General features: G+C 42.5%; 1 protein-coding gene across 3 annotated transcripts in view; it reads right to left on the bottom strand.

Annotated features, from left to right (window-relative positions):
• ARHGEF3 (Rho guanine nucleotide exchange factor 3) overlaps positions 1-23,616 on the bottom strand; it is a 346,977-nt gene that overhangs the window by 205,380 nt on the left and 117,981 nt on the right. The gene's annotated exons all lie outside the window — the stretch shown is intronic.

A 23,616-nucleotide genomic window follows, 5' to 3' on the forward strand; every position in this document is an offset into this window, starting at 1 on the left:
AGAACAGTGGCCATGGCCATAGAATACAGTACTAGTCAGATGTTTTTCCTATGTATTTTTAAAGTACACATACATAAATATATTTGCTAAAAGCCAGGAATTGTAATAACAAGAAGTTCCATTTCTATGCTTTCCAACTCCCTCTCCTGGCTGAGTAAGAAGTGAAATAAGTCTGCCCTTCCAACAGAAGGAGTTAAACACAGCCACTCCCTCCTGTAATGTGAAATTACACAGGGCTCTCACATGGATAATTTATGGAGAAAACAAGGAATTCCCCAGCTACTTGATTTTACAACTCCAATCACCCAGATTCCCCCAGTGTGATAACAAGAACCTCACCTCTGGGTTGTGTCATCATTAAAATGAAAAGCTGATTTTTATTTTTTAAAAGAATGTGTGTGGTTGAGCCACAAAGAGCCTCCTGGGTTGAATGAATACCCCGGGAGTGGTGGGAGGAGTCCCCAGAATGACCCTCTGAGGCTGAGAGAGACTCATGCTTAGTAACAGGCCTTAGGGAATGCTGTGTTAAGTGTGCAGCCCCAGAGGTCTGGAAATGCCAAGCCAGCCGAGGTGGTGAGGGCATAGCAACCAGAACACAGACCAGAAATAAAGGAAGGCAGTTTAGCACAGAGGTGAGGAATAGGAGTTCTAAGCCAGATAACCCGGGTTCAAATCCCAGTGCTGTCACTTAATGTGTGACCCCTGATCATTTACTTAACTTCCCTGTGCCTCTGTTTCCTCCTCTGGTAAATGCAAATAATAAAAGGACCCACCACAAAAAGTTCTTGTGAGAATCAAATAAGTCAAATATGTATTATTGAGCAGAGTACCTGGCACATAGTAAGTAACAATTGCAGTTTCCTAGAGACTATAAGATAAACAATTTTGCAGCAACGTAACGGATAATAAGCCCCCATGTGGCACAACAAAAAGCAATTATAAGTGCTGACAATGGCTAGGACATTTCCAATAGGAATGCAAATCTGTGTAAATAGTTGTTGCTGATATTACATACAATAATCTTATATAAAAGTATATAACATAAACATATTTTAAACATACTCTATGTAACATTATATAATATGGTAAAAGTGATTTTATTATGATCTGCTTTAACCCAATTTAACAAAGAGCTTTTCAACAAAAATGAGGGATCTGAGGAGGGGAGCCCCAGGATCAGGCACCTAAAGTGTGTTTGTGCGGTATTTCCAACCACCTGGAGGTTCAATGTCAGGGTTACCTACCATGGACCACAGAGCCAATCTGCTAGGCCAGAGTCCACGTGGTACCACATATGAGCTGCAGAGTTGGGAAGTCATTCAACCCATAAAAAACAAACAAACAAAAACCTTGATTTCCTCATCTCTGCAAAGGGGATAACAATAGTACTGCCTTCACAGTTTGTGTCAAGCACTGGTGCTCAATTTTACATGCGGTTTTACATAAATCTTTCTAACAACCCTGTGAATCAAAAATGATTATGATGTCTATTTTATAAACGAGAAAACCTGAGGTTCAGAGACGTTAAGTAATTGCCAAAGAGCACACAGCTAGAATGACATGCAGGAAATCTACCCCAAGCCAGCACTTTAAGCCAACCCTCAATTCTGCAGACACATGCAGCATGAGAAGGACGCACCAAAGCTCTTCAGAGCAGGAGAGTACTAACCAACATGTGTGCTGGAATCACCCTTTAAGAAGGGCACGTGCTTCCCCACTGCAGACCCCAAAGCTTATGGCACCTATAGGCAGTGAAAAGAAACTCCCCCTTGTCGAGCACCTACTATATACCAGGTACCATGTTGAGTGTCCTGCCACATCTTGCCACCTTATCACCATAGAAACCCCCTGAAGCAAGGACTAGAAGACATTGAGGCTCAGTGAGGTTGAGTTCCTGGCCCAAGGTCACAGAGCTTTTCAGTGGCAGCATCCCTAACACATCTGGGTCCATTCTGCTCCCACTCAGGCTTGGAGACAGGTTCTGAAAACACTCCTTAATGTCCCTTAGGTGCTCCTCTCCCCCTCATTACCTCCCACTTTGAAAGCATAAAGCTGCTTATTTTGCAGCAGGAAAATGACCATGGGGGCTGAGTGGGGCCATGGTGCAAACTATAATTACTGCAGACAACAATTTGCATTCCAGATCTGAAATGTGCTCAGGGCTCCACTTGAGCCCTGTAATCAGCTTAGCCTTTGCCCAAATCTCTCTTGAAATGAAGACATATTAGATGAACTGAGACACAGCAGGATTTGGAAACTTGCCTCTGCCCTGCAGTGACCTGCCACCTGAGGAAAAACCATGCCAAGAAATGGCCAGGGTTGAGTGGGATTTAAGCCCCAGAGAGGTCGAATTCCTCTGCTGCAGAACAAAGAAAACAGCAGCCAGGACAGTGGACAGGCAGGGCCACGTGGGTAAAGAATCAAAGGCAGGAAATGCATTACATTACACACAGGTCTCAGTGAGGAGGTGGAATGGCCACCCTTCCCTCCTTTATCAGAAATTGCTGTCTTGCCTATGAGTCACATGTCAGGATATGGTGACCTTACTGCACAGGACAATAAAGGACACGCACAAGGTCAGCAAAAGCCTACTATGTGCACACTGTGAGAAAAGGGGCATCCTCTGCATTACAGAAAGAGCTCCAGGCAGGCCTATCCAGGACAAAAAGGCTTCGATTTGAGTCCTCTGGGTTGGGGAAGGAGGGTCTAGAAAGGAGAGTGAGAGTGGGGGATACCAGAGTTTTTAACCCTGACTGTGGCCTCTTCTACTCAGTCTGAACCACAGAAGGATTTGCACTAATTATTTCAGTCCCAAGTGGCTAGAGACATGGGTCCCGGTTAACTGAAATTTATCACAGCCCAACTTTCTTTTGCTACAGAAAGAAGGGACGGTTTACATGCCAATTTCCATCACCCCAAATCCAGACTAAAGCGCTTCACATGAAATCTCTACTGAGTCGACAGTATCTGCAACCTAAATCTAGACCACCCTAAAAATCGGAATGTTTCTCAAACTTTAATGTGCCCACACATCACCTGGGGATCTCAATGAAATGCAGCTACTGCTTCAGGTCTGGGGTGGGGCCTGAGATTCTGCATATCTAACATGCTCCTGGGTTCTAATATGGTACATGTCACTTTTGAGAACCTTACTAGAGGACATGTAGTGACTTAAGCAGAACCCCCCAAAATGTATTTCCTATGTTTCCATAGTCACGGTGACAAGTGGTGACTTCATTCTAAAAGCAAATAAGTAAACTCAAGCACTATGTATCTTTAAAATTACTGTTTCCAGGCTCAAAACTTCAGCACTTCTATGTTATTTTATTAGTAGCTAACAGGATGACTGTTCTTGAAGGAAAGCCTTGTGTAGATGCTATTAACTGAGGAAAATCCAGTAGAACTTCCCTTGGCTGATGTTTCCGGAATAGCTCTAGATCCTCTGAGGTACAAAAAACCTGAAGCCCCAAAGGACAATGCAACTGAGCAATGCTTTTGCCAGTGCTCTCCCTCACCGATGACCCTCTCCCACTCTTGGGTGGCCAGCCCATTGCAGTGCAGCCATATTCCTGAGGCTGGGTCATCTGCCAGCCCCCCTCTCACCAGCTGTGACTGGGATCCTCTTCAGGAGGTCCTCGTCAGTCACAGTTGCACCTTCCCAATCTGACAGATACCTTAATAAAATCATTCATCTAATCCAAAGCATTTTTTAAAATGCTGGAGTTGGCTGCCCTGTCCCGTTATGCAAACAGTACACAATGAGATGCTGATAGCATCTCTCTACCATTGCCAACACAAACCCTGCCAGGCCAGCAGAAATGAACCCAGTGACTGTAAGCAACAGTTTGTTTAAACACACACAACTAACAACAGGTGAAAATGTTTTGAACTCCTCCTATTGCTAAACCAGAGACTTTTAAGGTTGGTTTCTTCTAGAAATGAAACCAGCGTCAAGTGTAAGGAACGAAAAGCAGCTGAAGGGAAACCACCCAGAAAGTGAACTTTGTGTTTCTTCCAGCAACACACACAGAAGCATGGATTTTTGGTAGATTTTTTATGAGAACTACTGAATCTGAATTAATTGAGATACTTGCATTTTCTTTGCCTCAAAGTAAGGATTCTTTCCAAATCTTGTTCACTGCATTTTTTTGACTTTTGCTCTTTGACTTTGGTAGCAGAAATAATTCTTAATATATTAAACAAGTTCAGTGCCACTAAATAACATAAAATTACATGTAAGAGATAGCATAAAGTTTAAACCAAAACCCTAAAATATATATTTTTAAATGCATGTGGTAAGTGAAGGGAAATGGGCATTAATTGAAGTAGGGAGATGATGTTCAATACTGCGCTCAGCGAAGGGCATCTGACAAAGCACATCAGAATGACTAATGAAACCAGATGAGGAAGTCATTTCCTGAGCAACAGGTATCAGGAGAAAAGAAAGAGCAAAACGAGGACAAGTATTTTAGTGGCACATATGCTGGGCCTCTTAGTCACTCTGGATAATGAGACGAGTATATTTTTAAAAGAAGAAAAAAATGACATGACATCAAGACTGGAAGAATAAGGCAGCGGGAGCCTTTATTATGTTTCAAGAACAGCAAATCCGATCCATTTGTACCAAGTCTGTAGACTTAAAAAGCCTATTCCAGTCTAAACCTCAAGGCTTTTCCCTCCTCGAGAAGTTTGAGAAATTGCTGATGAACTTCCTAATGCCTGGCAGAGGTTCTTCCTAAGAAAAAACACTTTAGATTATAATTACACAAGTTCCGTGATGGGAAACATACTGTTGGGTGGAAGGTATTTTTTATTTTTTATTTATTTTTTATTTATTTTTTATTTTTTTGAGAAGGAGTCTCGCTCTGTCGCCCAGGCTGGAGTGCAGTGGCGCGATCTCGGCTCACTGCAAGCTCCGCCTCCCGGGTTTACACCATTCTCCTGCCTCAGCCTCCCGAGTAGCTGGGACTACAGGCGCCCGCCATCTCGCCCGGCTAGTTTTTTGTATTTTTTAGTAGAGACGGGGTTTCACCGTGTAGACCAGGATGGTCTCGATCTCCTGACCTCGTGATCCACCCGTCTCGGCCTCCCAAAGTGCTGGGATTACAGGCTTGAGCCACTGCGCCCGGCCGGAAGGTATTTTTTAAAAGCCACATGTCTTTTCGGCCAGGTGCAGTGACTCATGCCTGTAATCCCAGCACTTTGGGAGGCCGAGGGGGGCAGGTCACTTAAGCCCAAAAGTTCAAGACCATTCTGGGCAACGTGGCAAAACCCTCTCTCTACAGAAAATACAAAGATCAGCCAGGCATGGTGGCATGTGCCTGCAGTCCTAGCTACTCGGGAGGCTGAGGTGGGAGGATCACCTGAGCCCAGGGGGTCAAGGCTGCAGTGAGCCATGATCATGCCACTGCACTCCAGCCTGGGTGACAGTGAGATCCTGTCTCAGAAAAAAAAAAAAAGCCACATATCTTTTTGATCCCCAAACTCCTAAAACAAATTTGCAATCTGTAGTTATCTGAGTTTCATAGTTAAACCTAAAGGGAATACACAGGCTGCCATATTAGGTATTTTTCTCTGATTTTTCCAAAGTGATATTCCAAAGTACTGGTCCAAGCAAGCACTCCGAACTCATAAAAATAATGTGCCCAACACAGAGAGGCACCATTGAGCTACCTATTAATTCTTTGGAATATGAATCTTTTGGTCCAGGATGATTGCTTTAGAGCCATAATTTTTCTCTTGGCTGAGCACACAGTATCCATTCTTACCAAAGTGCTTTCCTCCCCTCCCAAATATCCAAGTAAGATTTATGGGGGTTTTTTTGTTGTTGTTGTTGCTGCTGTTAGAAGAAGACAAAATTCCTCCAAGTTCACCTTTACCGAGTTCTCACATTTGAAATTCCTCCACAAACATATATGATGCCATATTTTAAAATTCCATCTTAAGTAAGCATGGGATTTAGTCCAACTCATTGCATTTCTGACTTAGATTCATTTCTGTTGCCTGTTGGGGAGGATTTTTATTCTTAAACCTTAAAACCTAAGACTCCACTCAAAATTGCCATTCAAATATTTGTCTTATTACTTCAGCTTTTTGTCCCCTCAAATATAAAAATTAATATATGCACCCCATAGAAACGTAGCAAAGTCAAAACAAAACAAAACAAAAATCATGTATAACCTCACTTCCCAAAAGGAAACCATCATTAATATTTCAGCGTATTTTCTTTTAATCCTCAAGTGCTTTTTTCATAGCCCAAATTGTACTATATATACAATTTTGTTTCCTGCTTCTTAAAACATACCAATAAACATTTTCCCTGAATTAAAACTCTTCTTCAACCTCCCCTTGTCACTTACAACTCATGAGAACAAAACCACACTTTACACCAACTGCCTCACATTAGTGGACATTCAGACTTTTTCCGCTTTTTCCTGTCATTATAACTGCTGCAGCACTAAACATTTTCGTGCATAAGTCATATCTCTGGTGACTTCCATGGGATAGATTCCAGTCGTGGAATTATTGGGCCAATAATTACATATGTTTATGGTTTGTGACATAAATAACCAAACTGCTTTCCAGAAAGATGACCAAGTAACACTACCACTGAACACCTATGATAGAGTCCATCCTACAGTACCCTCACCAGCATTTTGAGTTATCACTTTTTAAAATGCTAACTCTGAAGCTTTAAAAAATTTCCAATCCTTAGAATGACCTGCTGAGGTCAATGATTTCAACTGTTACCTCATTATCAAAATAATCTTCTTTTATCCTTCCAAACAAGATGTTAATTTGTACCACATCAAAATTGCAAACATGAGAAGAATGTATCATTTGTTGCATATTTTCATTGGGCAACTAAGGTGCCGTGATTAAGAAGCCAAGAACAGTTAGTTCAGTACCAGTCTGCAGCAGTACACCGAGAGATGCATGCAAAATAAAGTAAAACCGGAATCTACTGCCAAGCGTCACAAGATACACAAGATCTGAATTACCATCAGTCAACAACACCTATCAGAAGGAATACATAGAATGTTCAAGAATATATCCAGACTACATTTAAAATTCATTCAATAGCTTTTTGCACAATAAATGTTCTTTCTTCCCTCTAAATTGGTACATATCTCCATATGCAGCAAGTATGTCTTTTTTATTTAAGGGCACATCTACACAAACAGTAAATGGTCCAGACTCAGTCTTCCATAACCTAGAGTCTGAATTGATCACTCTATAAAATGGAAAAATGTTTATATTTTAAAACTTTTGTTATTTTTAATTTTTTTTGAGACAGTGTCTCACTCTATCACTCAGGCTAGAGTGCAGTGACACAATCACAAACCACTGCAGCCTAGACCTCCTGGGCTCATGTGATCTTCCCATTTCAGTCTACTATGTAGCTGGGACCACAGGCACGCACCACCACACCTGGCTAATTTTTGTATTTTTTGTAGAGACAGGATTTTGCCATGTTACCCAGTCTGGTCTTGAACTCCTGGGCTCAAAGGGTTCACCTGCCTTGGCCTCCTAAATTGCTGGATTACAGGCATGAGCCACCGTGCCCCCTTGGAAAAATTATTTTTAAAAAGGAAAGTTTTTCTAGTATGCTAGAAATGTTTGGGGATTGATATGGTCTGACTCTGTGTCCCCACCCAAATCTCATCTCAAATTGTAATCTCCATAATCCCCACATGTACAGAGAGGGTCTGGTGAGAGGTGATTGGATCATGGGGGCAGTTTCCTCAGTGCTGTTCTCATGATAGTGAGTGAGTTCTCTCAAGATCTGATGGTTTTATTAGTGTTTGACAGTTCTTCCTTCACACGCTTGCTCTCTTGCCTGCCACCATGTAAGATATGCCTGCTTTCCCTTCCACATATGATTGTTAAGTTTCCTGAGGCCTCCCCAGCCATGCAAAACTGTGAGTCCATTAAACCTCTTTTCTTTATAAATTACCCAGTTTCAGGTATTTCTTTACAGCAGTGTGAAAATGGACTAATACAGGGATATAGTCCTCACGTTCCCTTCCCAGGATATTCGCCCCACTTCACCAATGTTGCCCACAGCTCCTGCTGAGTGAGTATGGCATAATAGTAGTAGCAGGGATGGAGGGAATATTTACTGAGCAGTTACTATGTCACACAGCCAGTGCTAAATACTTGATATGATTATTTAAATCAATCCTCATAATAACCCTATGAGCTACATATGATTTCAGATGGGGAATCTGAATCTCAGTGAGGCTGATTACTTGCCCAAGCTGGTGAGTGACAGATCCATTTGACCTTGACTCTGGCCACAGATGACTGAACCAAGAGGTAGAGAAGCCCTTTTAAGAGCTAGCCAGCTGACTGCCCACCTAGTGCCCACCTTGTGGAGCCTAGTGCAAGAAAGATAAACTGATGCAATTGAAGTTTTCTTAGGGATTTGGGGATGGGGAAACTGAGACTATGCCATAAGCTGCAGGAGAGCAAGCTGCTAAAAGATCATGCTGAGTTGGTCCAGAGCTGGCATCATGACAAGCCCAACAGTGCCACACACAAGGAGGAGACACCAGGAGCAGAACCTATAGGTCAGTAACAAGTGAAGGCAGAGACAGAAGAGGAATAAAACTGACCCACGAAGAGAAGTCCTAAGTTCCTGCAACTATATATTCTCTTATTAAAAAGCCATTTTCTTGAGATAATGGAGCAAGTGCCTATTCTTTGCCAAAAACACTGTCTAAAATATCCACCAAGAAATGACAGTAGAGTCGCTCCCCACTCAGGGTCTGAGCTCTCATGAGCATCTACCCTGGTAGCAAGTTAGTAACAACTTGCTAGTTGTTACTAGTGACAACTAGTTGTCACTAGTAATAACCCAACTGTGTGCCTCTTAATAAGATGCAAGTAACCAGCATCTCTTAGGATGTTTTCCTGCCCAAAAGTGTTTAGCCTAAAGCAAACTAAGTCTTTAGATCCAAATTACCAGATTACAAGAAATATAGAGAGCTGAGGAACAAGTTAAATGACATCATAGGGAAGCAGTCAGATAAACCCAAATGTGAGACACGTTCCAAAGTTCCGTGGTTTTTTTTGAGACAGGGTCTCACTCCATTGCCCAAGCTGGACTGCAGTGGCACAATCACAGCTCACTGCAGCCTCCAACTCCAGAACTCAAGTGATCCTGCCCAAGTAGCTGACTCTACAGGCACGTACATGAGGCCTTAACTCGGCTCCCCATTGAAGATACCTAATACAAAAATTAGGCAGGATGATTTCGCCTGCCTAATTTTTGTATTTTTTGTAGAGATAGGTTTCCCCATGTTGTCCAGGCTGGTCTTGAACTCCTAGGCTCAAGCAATCCACCTGCCTTAACCTCCCAAAGTGCTGGGATTACAGGCATGAGCCACTGTGCCCAGCCTCCAAAGTTTCAAAAGACAAATTGGTCTTTTCAAAAATTGGAGGGATGAGGGGAGTGTCTGAGAATCAAAAAGGCTTAAGAAACATAACAAAACGAAACCATGGTCCTTGATTGGATAAAAACAAACAAACAAGAAATCCAGCTAGATGCAGTGCCTGATCCTTGAATGATTTGGGGGAAAACCAGTTATAAAAGACAACTGAGAAAATATGAATATAGATGGAATATTAGGAAATGTTGTAGAATTACTGATAACTTAGGTTTGATGATGATGCTATGATAATGTAGGAAAACGTACTTATAATTAGGACATATATACTGAAATATTTAGACATGAAGAATCATAGTATCTGTAATTGTGTTACTTTGAAACGGTTTAGCAAAATAAAGCCAAACTCTATCAACAACTAGAGACAAATAAGCAAAGCAAATGTTAGGAACTGTTAATTCTAGATGGTGAGTGTTTGTGTTGTACTTATCTTTTAACTTTTCCATATGTTTGAAATTTTTCATAATAAAAGTTGAAAAATAGCACACAATAAATAAGGATCATGGAAACTACGTAGGAAGACACCACGTGAAGGCAGACATCCCTTCTCCCAATAGACCACACTCATTAATGCCTCCTCCCTGCTAGAACAAGTATCATATATACATCTTCAGTTTAGCCTCAGAGGAAGCTGTTGCTTGTTTTTAGGGGGTAGGCTGCACAAAAAGCCCATGTTAACATCTACAATCACCATCACTCCAATAGGATAGACAGAGGAAATGACAGTCACCCATCTAACTTGTGCTGAGTCATAAATTTTCTCCCCATCCTCTTTTTAATGAAGTGGTTTAGTTAAACCTTCATAAATTAAATGCACTTCCCTGAAGTCAGAGCTTTACACTTAACACAAATTTTCATCTGTCCATAAAAATTAATCAGTCTCATTCCCCCTTTTCTCTAAATGAAATGTTAGGTCAAATCAGCCCTGAGATACAAAAACACATCATGTGTTAGCAGTATTCTGCTGTGCAGAATGTCTCCTCTTCCCTGAATGTGTGTTAACCAAGGGGTCAGGCACTTGGTGGTCCTTGCTGCTGCTACAGCATCTAATCCCACTGGTTTTATTTCCAGCACCACATGGGGGTTGTCAGTAACAGCCATGCACAAAAAAGTTGGTCCTAAAGTTGTGTTCATTGATATTTCCAGGGTTGGGTGGCAGAGAAGGCCTGAGTGGAGAATGACAAATGCAGGAGGCCCAAAAATCAAGGAAGAGAAGACTTTTCATCATCACACTTAGATAGGGCAGCCCATTTTCAAATGGGCCCCATGCAATCAAGATTAATGACTATTTGTTTTTAGAGACTACTAATTTCAACTACAGAGGAAGAATAAGTTTGTAAGACTTATTCATCTTCAATAATAGAATATATTTTAAGTGATGTTACTTATAATTAAGTGGTTAATAAGTCAAATGTGTTCACCTAACATAGACAAGAAGGGATGGAAGGAACAAAAGATACCTAACATTCATGAGGCATCTGGTTACACTAAACATGCATGAGACTTACAAGGCACTAAATATACAGAGGCACTAATAATACATGAGCACCTAACGTACATGAGGCCTTAACTCGGCTCCCCATTGAAGATACCTATTCTAGCCTCATGTGTCTTCTGCCCAAGAGATAAAACAGAAATTAGCCAGCTGTTCATCCAGCTAATTGGCAAACTGCAGTACAGACCAGGTGTATTTGTCCCTGAGGCTCTTTGATAAAGCTAGTGTGTGCCACTGGCCCGGGGCGCCTTTGTCGGTGAGTCTCTTGCTTGAAGTTCAACTCCAGTCCCTGTAGCTGCATCATCAGTGGTGAAAGCTGACACTGTACAGAGAGACAGGACATATGGATGTTGCAAAGCCCAGGACTCAGGTAGTGTGGTCCTTCCACCATGCCTGCACTCTCTGTGAAGTGTGTTAATGGATCCCATCTTTTTCCCCTTGCTTCTAACTGTGTCTTTCAATTGATTTAATGGGCAGTATGATTTGGGCATTTAAAGGGGGGTGGTATTAGAGCCACAATCCTATCCAGTCCAATCTATTCAGTGGGCCACGTTCACTGTGAAGAGGAAGAAGTTGATGACAGAGAAGAAAATCCAGTGACAGGACTTTTACCAACCCCTACACAAATTCCCATTCCCAGATTCAGACACAGACAGAAAGAGAAAATAAACCTAACATGGAGGAAAGAAAGGGAATTTTCGGCTTCAGAAAAGGGGGATTTTCTAAATAGGTATGTTCCCTCAGTTCTCAACATCACCACCTCCTCTCATGCTTTCAAATACATGATGGTCTTTTGGAGGTAGCAAGATCACTACCATGACATTTTTTTGTGTGTAATAAAGGCTACATTTGATTAAAATTAAAAAATAAAAACTTCCATGATCAGTCATCAATGTCACTAACCACAAAACAATGCCGAGACCAATTCTTGGACCACCTTCTGTTTAAAACCCCTGACTGAACTCCAATACTTCCCAACAGTCTAGAAATGGCCTTAAGCCATTTCAGAACACAATTTTCTTTTTTTTTTTTTTGAGACGGAGTCTCGCTCTGTCGCCCAGGCTGGAGGGCAGTGGCCGGATCTCAGCTCACTGCAAGCTCTGCCTCCCGGGTTCACACCATTCTCCTGCCTCAGCCTCCCGAGCAGCTGGGACTACAGGCGCCCGCCACCTCGCCCGGCTAGTTTTTTGTATTTTTTAGTAGAGACGGGGTTTCACCGTGTTAGCCAGGATGGTCTCGATCTCCTGACCTCGTGATCCGCCCGTCTCGGCCTCCCAAAGTGCTGGGATTACAGGCTTGAGCCACCGCGCCCGGCATCAGAACACAATTTTCTAGGACCGGCTATTATTTTGATTCATCCCGAGGACTATTATGTTTTATGTCTTGCTGAATAGCTTGCCAAACAGGCTATTCTTACAGGCTATTCTTGTTCCCAGAACAGATTGTCTGGGTTGAAAAAAAATCAATAACCAAATGGACTGCTTCCAACCAAAGATGAAAGGAGTTAGGAGTTTTGCCCACATGGAGTCAAACAGGAAAAAACGAAATCAGGATGATTACCTTTTATGATAGGAGGAGAGATGGAGAAGAATTTTGTAGGCAAGAATTATTTGTATCTGCCCCAGTGCCTCCTTCTCCTTCTAGAAACTGCCCCTTCTCCCCCACTGTTACTATGGTTATCATAGGAGTCACCATGGTGGTACAGCACGATCCCACTCCCTGGCCACTACTGATTGGTACAAGAGTATCCACGTGACCCAAGTTGGACCAATCAGAATCCCTCCCTAGTAATGCTGGCTCTGAGAGAGAGAAGGCTGTCTCTCTGTAAATGGCTGCATTTCCACTGTATGGAGAAACGGAAAAAGTCAGTTGGCCAAGCAAATGTGCTAACAGCAGAGAGGAGTCAGGAATTCTAGTGGGCTTCCAGTGCCTGGTTCCAGGTACTTTTGAGGCTCCACTGCATTCCATGAAATACTTCCCATACCCCTGTATCTTTAAAAACTCTCCTTGATTAAGCTAATTTGAGTTGAGTTCCTGTCACTTACAACTAAGATGTCCTAATTAACCCAGAAGGCCAAAGTAAATGCATATTTTACCCTACATAACTCTGGAACTAAAAAGGGACTAAGCACGGACTAATCAAAATGATAACTATATAAAATAAACAGGCATCTATAAACTCAAAAATGCAAATCTGTTCAACTGGCACACAAGCCTACTGTTAACTCCCACAGACCTCACATATGGCCAGAAAAAGAAATGGCTTTGAATCTAAGAATGAGTTCCAATGTTCCTGGCATATTTTTGGTGTCAGCAGGTTGAAGATGACACGAGCTTTCCCTCACAGGTGTCAGAATCTACACAGCCTGGCTTTTCTACTGCCTGAAGGGAAATGAGACACACAGAACTAAGTGGAAACCCAGGTGTGGTCGGTTTTGCCTTTATAAGGGGGCAGCTCATATTAAAAAAAAAAAAAGCATCTATTAAATACTTATCTTTAGAAAACAGTCATCTCAGGAATAAAGGAACCCTAGTTACATGGAGCTAATATTTTCTGTACACTTACCTACATGAGAGGCATTCTTCAGGTCACTTTACATACATAATTAGTAAGTCTCTGGTTTTCAGGAAATGGTATTATTTATCCATACCCATTTTGCAGCTAAGAGACCTGATGCTCTGAAATGTGTCTGAAGACCCCAATCTGGCATCCTGACCCCAAAGCATATACCTTTTCACCATCTAAGCTGTTGTTATGGCTGCCAAGCACTGTTCACCAAACTCAGACTCTGGGCTGACCAATAAAACTGCTAACCCCAAGGGTGCATGGAATTAGCCTCTAGACTGACTGTCAGGGAGGTGGGGAGGACTGGGAGAGGAGGTGGGAGCAAACATCTTGAAGCACAGCAGAGTATAGCACAGCACGTGCCAGCCCCTTCTGTGCACCCAGATTTCATCAGTCCCCAGAGGCTTAGACACGGCACATGTTGTTTTTGAGGCAGAGTCTCGCTCTATCACACAGGGTGGAGTGCAGTGGCACGATCTCAGCTCACTGTAACCTCTGCTTCCTGGGTTCAAGCAATTCTCCTGCCTCAGTCTCCCAAGTAGCTGGGGTCCCAGGAGTGTGCCAACACATCTGGCTAATTTTTGTACTTTTAGTAGAGACAGGGTTTTGTCATGTTGGCCAGGCTGGTCTCAAACTCCTGACCTCAAGTGATCCACCCGCCTCAGCCTCCCAAAGTTCTGGGATTACAGGCGTGAGCCACGACGCCCGGCCCACAGCACATATTCAGTGAAACACCCCGATGTGTTCTAAGACCTGAAACTTTTAATATAAGCCTCCTCTTGCTTGTGGAAGATTGTGATTGTGGAAGGAGTTCTTTTTCAATTATTCTAATTTATTGTTTTGCTAATTATAAACGCAATACACACTCTAAAATAATTCAGACTTTATAAAAAGTATGTAACACAACAGTTCCCTGGGACTTCATCTACTCCATATTGTTGTTCAACAGTGACAATACTTTTTTCTATGTATATATTAATATATTTTCTCCCTATAAGAAGGGATCATTTTAGTTTTTACGGTTTTAATTTGCTTTTCTTTAGTTATGGTTTAAATCCTATAAACATATGCTTTACATTATAGGCCTCTGCATCAATTGCACTTGTTACAATCAATACATTATTGAGAACACAGGCTCTGAAACCAGACTGACTGGGTTCAAAAGCTACATCCACGACTTAATTGCTGTGGGTCTTTGGGGATGATTCTGGTAGAAGTTTTCCCATTTGAAAACTGAGGATAATAATAATGTTGACTAAATAGTGGTGTAGGGGAATGTGATTACTTGCAAAGTACTAGGAGCAGTAGCTAGCACATTCCAAAGGCTAATAAATGAAATACATTATTATTGCTATTGTTTTCATGATAGGGATATCTCATTTTATTGCACTTTGCTTTATTGCACTTCGCAGGTATTGTGTTTTTTACAAACTGAAGGTTTGTGGTAAACCTGCACTGAGCAAGTCTATCAGTGCTATTTTTTCTAATAGTATGTGCTCAGTTCACATCTCTGCATCACACTTCGTTCATTCAAAATTCAATAGTTCAAACTTTTTCATTGTTACGTATCTGTTACGGTGATCTCTGATCAGTCATCTTTGATGTTACTATTGTAACTGTTTTGGGGTGCCACGAACCATCCTCATATAAGATGGTGAGCTTAATCAACAAATGTGTGTTCTGACTGCTCTATCAACCAACCATCCCATCTCTCTCCCTCTCCTCAGGCCTCCCTATTCCCTGAGACACACTAATATTGAAAGTAGGCCATTTAATAACCCTAGAATGGTCTCTAAGTGTTAGAGTGAAAGGAAGAGTTGCCTGTCTCTCACTTTAAGTCAAAAGCTAGAAATGATTAAGCTTAGTGAGGAAGGCAGGTCCAAAGTTGACGCAGGCTGAAAGTTAGGCCTATTGTACCCAACAGCCAAGTTGTAAATGCAAAGGAAAAGTTCTTGAAGGAAATTGAAAGTGCTACTCCAGTGAACACATAAAAAGATAAGAAAGCAAAACAGCCTTGTGGCTAGTAGGGAGAAAGTTTGAGTGGTGTGGATAAAAGATCAAACCATCCACAACATTCCTTTAAGCCAAAGCCTAATCCAGAGCAAGGCCCTAACTCTCTTCAATTCTATGAAGGTGTAAGGAAGGTGCAGAAGAAAAGTTTGAAGCTAACAGAGGTTGGTTAGTTCATGAGGTTTAAGAAGCTGTCTTCACAACATAAAAGTGCAAGATGAAGCAGCAAGTCCTGATGTAGAAGCTGCAGCAAGCTATCCAGAAGATCTGGCTATGATAATCGATAAAGGTGGTGACACTAAACAACAGATTTTCAATGTAGATGAAAAAGCCTTATCTTGGAATAAGATGCAGCTAGAGCTTTCCTAGCTAGAGAGAAGTCAATGCTTTGGCTACAAAGCTTCAAAGGACAGGATGACTTTCTTATTAGGAGCTAAGGCAGTTGGTGACTTTAAGTTGAAGCCAATGCTCATTGACCATTCTCAAAATCCCAGGGCCCTTAAGAATGATGCTAAATCTACTTTGCCTGTGCTCTATAAAGGGAACAACAAAGCCTGGATGACAGCACATCTGTTTGCAGGATGACTTACTGAATATTTTAAGCCCACTCTTGAGACTTACTGCTCAGAAAGAAAGATTCCTTTTAAAATATTACTGCTCACTGACAATGCACCTGGTCACCCAAGAGCTTCGATAGAGCTGCACAAGGAGATTAATGCTGTTTTCATGCCTGCTAACTCAACATCAATTCTGCAGCCCATGGATAGAGGAGTCATTTTGACTTTCAAGTTTGTTATTTAAAAAATACATCTCTTTAGGTCAGGCATGGTGGTTCACGATTGTAATCCCAGTTCTTTGGGAGGCCGAGGCAGGCAAATCACTTGAGGTCAGGAGTTCAAGACCAGCCTGACCAACACGGTAAAACCCCATCTCTACTAAAAATACAAAAATTAGCCAGGTGTGGTAGCGCTTATCTACAATCCCAGCTACTCGGGAGGCTGAGGCAGGAGAATTGCTTGAACCGGGGAGGCGGAGGTGCAGTGAGCCAAGATCGCGCCACTGCACTCCAGCCTGGGCAACAGAAAAAGATTCCGACTAAAAAAAAAAAAAAAAAAAAAATCTCTTTGGGAGGCTGAGGCGGGTGGATCACTTGAGGTCAGGAGTTCGAGACCAGCCTGGCCACATGGTGAAACCCCATCTCTACTAAAAATACTAAAATTAGCCAGGCGTGATGGCAGGTGCCTATAATCCCAGCTACTCGGGCGGCTGAGGCAGGAGAATTGCTTGAACCCAAAAGGTGGAGGTTGCAGGGAGCCGAGATCACTCCACTGCACTCCAGCTTGGATGACAGAGCGAGATTCCGTCTCAAAACAAAACACAAAAACAAAAAACAAACCAAAAACATCTCTTAAAGCTATAGCTGCCATAGACAGTGTTTCCTCTGGTGGCTGTGGGCAAAGTAAGTTGAAAATCTTCTGTGAAGGATTCACCATTCTAAATGCCATTAAGAACACTCATGATTCATGGGCAGAGGTCAAAATACCAACATTAACAGGACTTGGGAAAAAGCTGATTCCAACTCTCATGGATGACACTGAGGGGTTTAAGACTTCCATGGAGGAAGTCACTGCAGATGTGGTGAAAATAGCAAGAGAACTAGAATTAGAAGTAGAGCCTGAAAATGTGACTGAATTGCTGCAATCTCATGATAAAGCTTGAACAGATGAGTCGCTTTTTAAGGATGAGCAAAGAAAGTGGTTTCTTTTTTTTTGAGACAAAGTCTCATTTTATCGCTCAGACTGGAATGCAGTGGTGCTATCTCAGTGCACTACAACCTCTGCCTCCCGGTACAAGCAATTCTCCTGCCACAGCCTCCTGAGGCTGGTCTCCTGGTCACGATAGAGCTGTACAAGGAGATTAATGCTGTTTTCATGCCTGCTAACTCAACATCAATTCAGGTTCAAATCCTAGCTTACCTGTTGTGTGACTCTGGGCAAGTTATTCCCTTCTCTAAACCTCTGTGTGGTAGGCAAAATTTTAAGATGGTCCCCAAGATTCCCATCCTCTAATGTATACACCTTGTATAATCCTCTCCCCTTGGGTGCAAACAGAACCTAGAAATGTCATGGGATACCACCCCCATGATTGGGTAACTAATCATTGGCTTTTAGATCATTGAGAGAGAGATTATCTGAGTGGGCCTAATCTAGTCTGATGAGCCCTTAAAAGGAATTTGGCTCTTCCTCAAGTCAGAGAGATCTGAAGCACGAATGGATGTGATGTGAGGGAGATTCTCCATTGCTGACTTTGAAGATGACATGGCAAGCTCGCTGAGAGCGACCCCAACCTGACAGCCAGCAAGGAAATAAGAACCTCCTGACAACCACAAGGAACTGAATTCTTCCAACAGCCCAGATGAACTTGGAAGAAGACCCCAGGCCTCAGATGAAACTCTAGCCCTGACTGACAGCTTGATTTCAGTCTCACGAGCTCTTGGGCAGAGAACTCACTTACACCATGCCCTAACTTCTAATCCACAGAACTCCAAGCTAATGAACAGCTGCTGTTTAAGCTGCTAAATTTATAATAATTTGTTACTCAGCAATAGAATATTAAGGTACTGTATTTTCTCATTTATAAAATGAGGATAAGGCTGAAACTACACTCACCTCTTAAGACTTTTCTGAGAAGTAATATATGCATAAAGTGCTCAACACAGTGCTTGGTAAAATGTAAGTGAACTCTAGGGCTTAGACACCTGGGATAAACGAAGTTATTGCTATTGTTTTAGTAATTACCATTACAAAATTGGGGTAACAAATCATTTTTTCATTCATCTAGTAGGGAAGATTAAAAGGTTTAAAATAAAGTCCAAGAGGGTAGAAGGAAATCAAAAGGGATTCTGGGTGATGAAAAGTTTTAAAAGATCTTTTAAAAAGTTCTTCACGTCTAACCTCCTTTGGAGACAAGGTATGTGTCATCGGCCTTGTTTTAAAGAGGTAATATACTCTAATGGCCTGCATTCAAATGCTGACTTTGCCAATTACTACACCTGTACTTTAGGCAAATAGCATAGGTGGGGCTCAGTTTCCCCATCTTTGGAGTGGGAATAGATACTATCTACCATGCAGGACTGCCACAGCCTGGCCTGGGGCTGACGTTTACTCAACAAAAGTAAATGCACAAACTGAGACTGCAAGAGAAATGAAAGGCTTGCTGGCTTCTTTTGCAGTGTAGAGATGGTACACAATACATGCTGACCTGGCCTGGTGTGTTGTGAGCATTAGAGACTCTGTCACTTTACTGAGTTGTGAATTTCAGAGCAACTCTCCATCTGACCTTCAAGAAACATTTGGCTACAATGAGGTTTTGGCAACTGACTTCTTTACACGGAGAATGGAATGGGCCAAGGAAGTGTGGAGAAGGTTCAGGACCTCTTGTCAAAAGACAAGGTTCTAGTCCTGATCTCACCACTGTGAGTGACCCTTAGGAGTGGGCTCCACTATTTTCTGGCTGTCCGGGAACTAGACTCCCTTTTGGTAGCAATACCAAACTCTTTCTTTGAGCAGCTGCCTCTTCTCCACCTTAAGTGGCTCCAGTGGGGCTACCAGTTACAGAGCCCTGTCCACCTGGCCCCCTGACTATGGATGGAAGCACATGACCAAGGCCTGTCCAATCATAGTACCCCATCTTCCTGACCATAGTGATTGGCCAAGGCATAGCTATGTGACCCAAGCCCAGACAATCAGAGTCCTAACTGGGATTTCATATGTGGATCCTGGAAGCAAATCTCTCTTTCCTCTGGAAATGTGTGGCTATTTATGGTCACCCTGTTCCTTCAAAAACATCCATCTGTGATAGGAGAAGAAAAACCAAGAGAGTGGCAAAGCTGAGAAAAGGAGTACACCTGGAAACAGCTGTGCCTGAAGCTTACCCACCTCAGTTTCCCTAAGTCACATGAGCAACCAATTCCCTTTATACTTGAGCTAGTTTTAACTGAGTTTCTATCACTTATAACCCAGAGTCCTGACTAATATACAAGGTCTCATTTTCTTCATCTACATATTAAAAGGTTGGGGCTACAATGTCCAAAGTTGCTTCTAAGCCCCAGAGTCTAGAAAATCTTCTCAAATGGACTAGACAAAAGTAAAGATCAGGCACTGGAGAAGGAGACAAGACAAAAAGGGCTCTGAAATTTGGTCCATATTTAATTAAAACCTCAGTTCTGTCACCTAAAACAATGCCTTGTTCACAGCAGGTCCTGGTTAAGCATTTCCTAGTTAACTTACAGGCAACGGCAGGAGCTGTGCTCCAGAGACTTTCACAGCTCTAGGGTGTGTGTCTTCCCTGAGCCTCAGTGTCTCCACCCCACCCCAACAGGAGGAGCTGCAGCAAATATTTTCACAAGGAAGGGTGGAAATTCTGAATTCTGAGCTCAGCACTGCCCCAACCAGATGGGAGCAGATGTGCAGTGAGTACCTGATGGAGAAGCTGCCTCACAGCAAGACACCCCCCAGTCCCTCCTCCCTCAGCCTCCTCATTCCTTCCATTCTGTGATGGTCTTCTCTTACTGTTCCTTCCACGTCCACTCCAGCCCAAACCATCCTCTCTGCTTCTCTTGGTGAATGCATCTGCAGCATCTATGGGTCTGGTTGAGTGGTGGGCACAGTGCCACACCTTGCTCGGGAGGGTGGGGAAATCCTGGAGGGTTGGTAACACCCAGGGCCTCTGTCTCCTTAGACAAGCATGGGAACTGAAGGGCAGAATGCACCCTGCAATTAATGAAGAATGGCAATCCGGGAAAGGGCTAAACCACTTGGTAAAGAGAGGGGATGTGTAATATGAGTGTCAGTAGCCTTTTCTGAGCCTCTCTACAGCCAAACACTCCAGCAAAAAAAGAAAAAACACAAATGTAACTCCTAATGTCTGAGGACTAATGGAGGTCTGCAGGGAACGTTTCCAGGGAAGACAAAGACAGAGGTGCAATACAACTCACTTAGCAAGACTTTCTTTAAAGTTATTTTGAAATCTCTCTCTCTTCTCCCAAAAAGTCTGCTCCTCAGCCACCCAGATCTTGCCTACCAGCTTCTCCCACTGTACCTCTCCTCGAGAGCAATGTGGTTCCTTCTTCTCTTGCCTTTTCCAAACCATTTCTCACTAACACCTCTTCCACCACCCCATTCCCTTAAATTCACAACTGCCTAGGACCTCGGTGAACAAACACTGGATCCTTTCTCTTTTTTTTTCTTTTCTTTTTTTTTTCTTGAGACAAGGTCTCTCTTTGTAGTCCAAGCTAGAGTGTGGAGGTACAACCATCACTCCCTGCAGGCTTAAGCTCCTGGGCTCAAGTGGTCCTCCCACCTCAGCTTCCCTGGTAGCTTGGACTACAGGCACAGGTTGCCATGTCCAGCTAATTTGGGGGTTTGTTTTTGTATTTGTTTTGCAGAGACAGGATCGTGCTTTGTTGCCCAGGCTGGTCTTGAACTCCTGGGCTCAAGTGATTCTCCTGCCTTAGCCTCCCAAAGTGCTGGGATTACAGGCATGAGCCACTGCGCCCGGCCTGGATCCCTTTTCTTTGCAAGCTAAAGAGGAATAAAATTGCAAATGCTTATAATACAATGGTTTTCTCCAACACATATATAAATGTGGAAAATTTGCTAGCATGGAAAATTTGCTAGCATGGAGATTCTGAAACCTTCCTTTCTAAATAAAGAAGAAAGCAGAGTGTTCACAAAAAGCGTACCCTGCCCTAGAACAGCACGTACATCCTGGCCTAACAGACCTGGGAGTCAGATTTCATTACAGAAGATGTGTCAGCTAGACGATGCCTCACATGTCTTCATCCTGACATTCTGCATCCTTCTCATTCTTCAATTTTATTTACCATAATGACAATTACAAAGTGCGTCCTGGCTGGGAGTGAGGGTGTTTCCACTTGGTTGGGTTCCCTTCCCCAATCCCCGAGCATGTCACTGTGGATTACACTCTGAGGCAAAGAGAGATCAATTTTGGCCAAGGAGGAATCTGGTCTTTGGCCAGGCCCTGAACTGTCTCCCTCTGGTATATCTTGATGTCAGTTTGTCTAATTTTATCAATAGGCCTCAGGGCCCAGAAGAAATCAAGGCAAGGACAGGAGATCAAGATAAATGTCACAAATGGCCTAATCACCTAACTGACAACTTTTGCTGTTTGGGAAAATCTTGTGAGCTAGCTAAGAATTTGAGGACTGAACCTGAAGTCAACATTGCATTGAATTCTGAAACCTACTTGGTTGCAATTAGCCAGGGACAGGGTTGGTGTTTTTTTTGTTTGTTTCGTTGGTTGTTTTTTTTCTGCAGTGAATTAGTTTTTTATTTTATTTATTTTATTTTATTTTATTTTATTTTATTTTATTTTATTTTATTTTTTTATTTATTGAGACAGAGTCTTGCTATGTTGCCCAGATTAGACTCAGACTCCTGGGCTCAAGCAATCCTCCTGCCTAATCTTCCTGAGTCCCTAAGATTACAGGTGTGTGCCACGGTACCCAGCACATTAATGTGACTGTTGTGTTAGAGAGATTTGGCAAGGGTGGGGCAAACAGAGGGTCACTTAAACCAAGTATGTCTCTAACAGGTTCCTTTGAGTAACAAGGTCTATAAACCAGAGTTGTGCTAAAAAATTCACAGAACATTTTTCAAGGGAAAACAGATGAAGAGGTCTCATGGCCATAGGTGGGGTAATCAATTGTCCCAGTTAGCCTGGTTCCAGGGAGTTTCCTGATGTGCAGGACTTTCAGTGCTCAACCCAGGACAGTCCTGGGCAAACCTGGATGGTTAGTCACTCCACATGTACCCACAAGCCTTGGCTAATGACCACTGTCAGAGCAGAAGGGGAGCAATACTGAAGGGAGGATGGATAGGGCAAGCACTGAAAACAAAGACCTTCAAAAAGGCTAACTCGCTCACAAGAGATCTAATTTCTCTATAGCTCAAAATTGACTGTTAATGTCAACTATTCCAAAGTGCGTACAATCTACTTGGTCAACGAGGGGTTTCATGATCAATGACTTTGGGAAATGCTACAAACTCCACCAATTCTCCTTATGGAGTCTCCACGTACATCAACACATCAAAGGCTCTGAGAAGCCCTGCAGTAGTGAGTATATTTAGTTTAATACACTCAGTATGTCCCAAATAGATCTGACCACACAAGCCTTCTTTTTACTTAATAGTTATGATCACACAACTGGATACACTTTGAGAAATGGAGATCCTATCCCCAAAACCATAAATGACTTAGGAAGTGCACAACTTGCATTCAGTAAGACATGCACATCTATTTCAGAAGTCAACACATGTCTCTTTGTATTCAATAAAAAGCTTACTGTAACCTGAGCTAAAATAGTTTCATGATCTATATTTATTTTTAATAAGACACTTGAAGAAAATGACTGAGATCTATACAGGATTTTAAAGTGTGAATAGAACCAGTCAGAACAGTATTAAAAAGACTAAAGACCCAACTTGAAATCCAATCTAAAGATAACATGTGGATGGATGCAAGAAAGGTATTTGGTGTCAGATGGATGTGAGAAAGGTATTCATTCATTTCACTCATTCACCTAACAAATTAATTAAGCATACATGTTTTAGGCACTGTGCTAGGCCCAGAGATACAGTAGTGAACAAGAGAGAGAAAGGTTGTTACACTCTTCATGCCTGAGTCTTCCAATCTTAAATTTCAGTAAGGACTAACTAAGCACAATAGTAAGAAACTGCAGGGGTACATAGGAGATTTGGGAACTCAGATTCAGGGGGTGGTCATGAGGGCTTCTTCCCAGAGGAGGTGATGTCAAGGCTGAGACCCAATAGGTGAAGTGGGTGGGCCAGGAGCAGTGTGTGTAAGAGCATGGTGCTGGGCAAAGAGAGTGCTCTAGGCAGAAGGAACATGTACAAAGGCCTGGAGGTGAAAAAGAGCTCAGAGCATTCTCTACAGATGCAAGTTTTGCTCCTGAGGTTAGTGCTAGAACTCACTTTAGCACACAGCAGGACCTCCATACACTGTGGCTATTATTATTATTACTATCAGTATTATGCTGAGGAAGACAACCT

The sequence above is a fragment of the Trachypithecus francoisi genome, unplaced genomic scaffold, assembly GCF_009764315.1.
Source record: "Trachypithecus francoisi isolate TF-2019V2 unplaced genomic scaffold, Tfra_2.0 Lachesis_group0, whole genome shotgun sequence".
Lineage (NCBI taxonomy): Eukaryota > Metazoa > Chordata > Mammalia > Primates > Cercopithecidae > Trachypithecus > Trachypithecus francoisi.